This window comes from Misgurnus anguillicaudatus, chromosome 3, assembly GCF_027580225.2.
Source record: "Misgurnus anguillicaudatus chromosome 3, ASM2758022v2, whole genome shotgun sequence".
NCBI lineage: Eukaryota > Metazoa > Chordata > Actinopteri > Cypriniformes > Cobitidae > Misgurnus > Misgurnus anguillicaudatus.
The window spans coordinates 2434993-2440711 of record NC_073339.2 but is presented as its reverse complement, the minus strand read 5'-3'; the positions used below and the strand labels follow the sequence as shown (position 1 = coordinate 2440711).

Genomic DNA, 5719 nt, shown 5'->3' with positions numbered 1-5719 from the left:
TTTTTTTTTTTTTTTTTTTGAAAGCAGAGGGTCTGTTCTTTCATTTGGTATATTGTATGTTTATATATTTGAAGAAGAACATTTTCTGGAAGGCATTAAACTTTTGTGAAAATCATGAAAAACGCTGGTGCTGGCTGGCAACTTTTTTTTAAAAACGCTGGCGGTGAAAGAGTTAAAGGAACATTGTTTGCACATTTTTGCTCACACCTACAAAGTGGCAATTTTAACATAATATAATAAATTATCTATGTTTTTTAGCAAAAACTTTACATGCACAGTCTGGGGACACCAAAGATTTATTTTACATCTTAAAAAAAGTCCACTTTAAGTTCTGTGATAGGCTAGCACACCAGCAACCAAAACACAACATATGCTGCACCCATGATTCCTACACTCAAAAAAACGATTCCTGGCAATATTAGCTTTTAAGTATTTGGATCATTTAGATTTTATTTAAATACTCGTTTTTTAAAATATATGTAATCCGATTTATTAGAATATATATAAATCTGTATTTAAAAAGTATTAGATTTAATCAGTTAAAATGTATGAATATGAATTAAATAAATCTAGCCGTGAAACAAACCGGATAAATTCTATGAGATTGGTTTACGTACAAATTTCAGGAAACTGACTTTAGTAGAAGCGGAAATGACGTCTATTCACACTCCAGTCAGGAGGTGGCGCCAAAATCAAAAATAGACGCTACAGCACATGGACTTCGCCATTTTGCATTGGACTGGATCGTCATCTCACTAGTCTACAATCGCCAAATTGTAGGTGAGTAAAGTTAACAAGTTTGATGTGATTATCTTAAATATAATTGTCTGTTGTTTAATTACATGTGTGACGCGTTGCATGTTTCAGAGTAAAATACACCTCACTACACAGACGGTCTGTTGGAAGTTAACTTACCCTGCAATGTCTGTTGCTTTTATTGGTTAATTTTTGTGGTTTAATGTTTGAAACCTAAGAAATAAATAAAGTCATAGGCTACTGTAGGCTTATCAGAATAAAATAATCATAATCTCTGTGACTTTATTAACAAAAGAATGTTACAATTATACTATGTTGTTGAGTGCATTGTGTGTCTAACGTAACTAAAACTTTTTTTTTTTACAGATACAGCATCATTTCATCGTCTATATGGTGGGACAACCTGCTAGACAGGGTATGTAAGTTATGCTACAAAGATATTGATTTCTGATGCAAAGCTGGATTTTCATCATTCCAGTGTCAAATGATCATTTAGAAATCATTTTAATATGATGATTTATTGTCAATATTGGAAACAGGTGGGGTTTTTTTTTCAATAAATGCAGTCATGATAAGCATAAGAGGCTTTTTTCCAAACATTTCACCGGTAGTGTACACACATGCTGGGACACAATATTTCTGAAACAGAAAAATACATACTCTTCGTCTCACAAAATCTTTATCTGTCTCTATAAAAACTATTATCTACATAAAATATTGTTAAAGAAAATCATTAAATAATGTGGGTTTTTTGTCTTGTTCTAGTTGAAGACATCTGTATCTACCTCAAAGAAGGCATGGAGAGACAGATTAAAGAATATGTGGTAAGTGTATGTCAACCTACTCTATTTTTATATCTATTTATTTATATATATGTTTGTATGTGCACGTGTGTGTATATAAATATCTTATGGATAACTAGATGTTTAAACAAGGTGATTATCTGTTTTCAGGTCTTTTGATGGTTTTGTGACTAATGTTCTATTATTTTACACATTTGAATCAGTCTACATATTTTAAATATCAGAGTTTGTAAAACAATTTGCCTGCACATTTTTCAAAATTTCACTTTGACTGCTATTGGGACTGATTTTTGTTGTTGTTCTTCTCCAGAATTGTGAAATTGGTGAGTTGGGGATTGCACAGACAGTGGAAGTTTTGCAAAACCTACTTGGTGTCACACATGGGTGTGAAATTACTTTTTGGACTCATTTATGCACTTAAACTGAACTACCAGAAGAACATCAGGTGCACCTTTGACCTTTCAAAAAATCCTAATGGAACTGGACTTGATACAACCAAGCAATCACTGAAAGATGCTTCAGTGAATACCTGACAGACACGCTGATGCATCCCCCTCAAAGTGGGTACATTTTTGTACATTTACAAGTGAACTTTTTAACATTAAAGGAATATTGCACTTTCATTAAACAAAAATCCTGATAATTTACTGTCTGTCATCCAAGATGTTTGTCTTTTTTTGTTCAGTCGAGAAGAAATTGTTTTTTGAGAAAAACATTCCGGGATTTTTCTTAATTTAATAGACCTTATTGGACCTCAACAGTTAAGTTTCAAAGCAGCTTTAAAGGGCTCTAAACGATCCCAATCGAGGCATAAGGGTTTTATCTATTCAAAAGATTATCATTTTTGGCAAGAGAACTTTTAAAACACAACAACTTGTCTTGCATTATCCATGTGATACACAGTGCGACATTGTGTACTACGTAATAACGTTGAAGTTTACACATCACAAATGTGAAACGCACATTTGTGGACCATTTTAAATAATAAACCGACCCAAAGACATTAAGTAGTATCATTTCGCATACAACAACATCTGAACGCTCCTCTTTCTCCTCGCTTGTAAACGCTGGAGCGGTAGTTTCAATTATGTCATGCTAGTGTGTCACACAGCTAGTGAAAATTTGTTGTGAGTTAAAAGTCCTCTTTTATTTTTATTTTTGAAAATGACAATCATTTAGCTAGATAAGACCCTTATGCCTTATTCGGTATAATTTGGAGCCCTTTTAGATCTGCATTGAAACTGTAAACTTGAGGTCAAATAGTCTTAAATTGAGAAAAATCCTGGAATCTTTAACTCAAACTTTATTTCTTCTTGACTGAACAAAGTAAAACATAAACATATGGGGTTAGAAAATTATCGGGATTTTTGTTTTATTAAATTGAAATATTGCTTTAACAATTTTAAAAGTTGAAAAGTTTTTGAAAAATGTAATTGATGTATATCTAACATGTAATTAGAGATGCATGAAAATTGTTAATGGCACACAGCCACTCAAAACACTAAGCAATGTGCCATTTTTTTTTTCTTACCACCCAATCATTCTAAATTATTATTATTACATCATGTTACAGATTTCTGAAAATGTTAAAGTAATATTGTTGTCCCTGATTTATGTCTACCTCGAGTTTTACAGGGTTTTTTGTATTTCTGCAGTCTGTTTGCTCAAAATGTTTGCACTTATTTGTGGATTGAGGTTGATTGTGGCTGAAATGTCTGAAACACACTTATTTATTTATTTTTGCACACAATACGAGGTGTATAAGCCATGGCTGTCATGCTAGTTGTTAGCTGCTCTTTTTTGCTGCCTTATGAGTAATGCCTTGAAGTATTAAATAAATTGATAAAATGTAAAACCAAGTGGTCTGGCTCTTCTTTTATTTTTTGTGGTTTTTTTGTTATAGCATATTGTGATTTAGGAGGGTGAATGGGGGAGGAATATATAAATGTATAAATGGTTTATTAGTAAGATATCTAAATGTAATGCATTTTAAGTGAATTGGGTTTATTAATAAAGAATACATAATCCATTTTTTAATGCATTTAAAACACATTGGATTAAGTAAAACTATTACATAAATTTTATTGGTTTCATTTACATATATCTAAAAAATATCTATCATATAAAGCTTATTTGTTTTTTTTTGATTAGAAGTATTTAATCCCAATGGATGGAAATGTTACATGTAATCAAAATACATAAATCTTATGAATTAGGCCTAAATATTTTTTTGAGTGTAGTATTTTAAGTCTGTTTAACTTTTGTGTAAGTGCTTTCATACAGTACATTCTCTTGCAAGAAGTTTACTATAAAGTTGACCATAAATATCAGAAATTCAGAGCACTGTGGCCCAAGAACATGCACACTACTATTACCATGCACTCCACAGCAGAACCATCAGCTGATTCAACAATCTACTCCACATCAAAACCACCAGCTAATTCAATGATCTACTCCACAGCAAAACCACCAACTGATTCATTGATCTACTCCACAGCGGAACCGCCAACTGACTCAACGGTCTACTCCACAGCAGAACCGCCAACTGATTCATTGATCTAATCTACAGCAGAATCGCCCACAGCAAAATCCCGGGTGTCAAATTAACACCGGCTTAACCTTTGCAAAAAATAATGTGTTTAATAAACACTGTTGCAAAGACCTCAAAGGCAGAAACAAGAGTCAACCCACCCAACTAAAGGAACCACTGATCACCATAATGGTGACCAAACAATTTCAAAGTAGACAAAAGTCAGTCTGGTTTGTAATAAGAGAGATGTCTTTTCAGTTGATTTTATCTAAGGCAGTGACTGGAAGTTGTAGTTGTAGTTCGACTCATTATCACCAGGTGTCTTCAATAATCAAATAATCACTCAAATGATTGCTTTATTATCTCATTAACTCTAACACTGCTTTGGTGTTACTTTTAACACCCTGCTGGTGGTACCCATATAAACACCGAACCGGTGTTAATTTAACACCGGGGATTTTGCTGTGCCAGCTGATTCAACAATCGACTCCACAGCAGAACCGCTAACTGATTCAACGGTCTACTCCACAGCAGAATCGCCAGCTGATTCAACAATCTACTCCACAGCAGAACTGCCAGATGATTCAACAATCTACTCCACAGCAGAACTGCCAGATGATTCAACAATCTACTCCACAGCAGAACCGCCAGATGATTTAATAATCAACTATAAAGCAGAACCACCAGCTGATTCAATGATCTACTCCACAGCAGAACCACCAGATGATCCAACAATCTACTCCACAGCAGAACCGCCAACTGATTCAATGAACAACTCCACACCATAACCACCAACTGATTCAACAATCTACACAGCAGAACCGCCAGCTGATTCAACAATCGACTCCACAGCAGAACCGCTAACTGTTTCATTGGTCTACTCCACAGCAGAATCGCCAGCTGATTCAACAATCTACTCCACAGCAGAACTGCCAGATGATTCAACAATCTACTCCACAGCAGAACTGCCAGATGATTCAACAATCTACTCCACAGCAGAACTGCCAGATGATTCAACAATCTACTCCACAGCAGAACTGCCAGATGATTCAACAATCTACTCCACAGCAGAACCACCAGATGATTTAATAATCAACTATAAAGCAGAACCACCAGCTGATTCAATTATCTACTCCACAGCAGAACCACCAGATGATCCAACAATCTACTCCACAGCAGAACCGCCAACTGATTCAATGAACAACTCCACAGCATAACCACCAACTGATTCAACAATCTACACAGCAGAACTGCCAACTGATTCAACAATCTACTCCACAGCACACCACCAGCCAATTCAATTATCAACTCCAAAGCAGAACCGCCAACTGATTTAACAATCTACTCCACAGCAGAACTGCCAACTGATTTATTAATCAACTATAAAGCAGAACCACCAGCTGATTCAATGATCTACTCCACAGCAGAACCACCAGCTGATTCATTGATCTACTTCACAGCAGAACCACCAGCTAATTCAATGATCTACTCCACAGCAAAACCACCAACTGATTCATTGATCTACTCCACAGCAAAACCGCCAACTGATTCATTAATCTACTCCACAGCAGAACCGCCAACTGATTCAACGGTCTACTCCACAGCAGAACCGCCAACTGATTCATTGATC

The 5719-nt window shown here is 35.2% G+C and overlaps 1 long non-coding RNA gene across 1 annotated transcript; it reads left to right on the top strand.

The window, feature by feature from the left end:
* Window positions 1-597: 597 nt before the first annotated feature.
* LOC129438474 (uncharacterized) lies at window positions 598-3624 on the top strand. The gene is made up of 4 exons (XR_012369072.1): window positions 598-780; window positions 1123-1171; window positions 1522-1580; window positions 1870-3624. It is a non-coding gene; the product is annotated as an uncharacterized lncRNA (long non-coding RNA).
* The last annotated feature ends 2095 nt before the right edge of the window (window positions 3625-5719 follow it).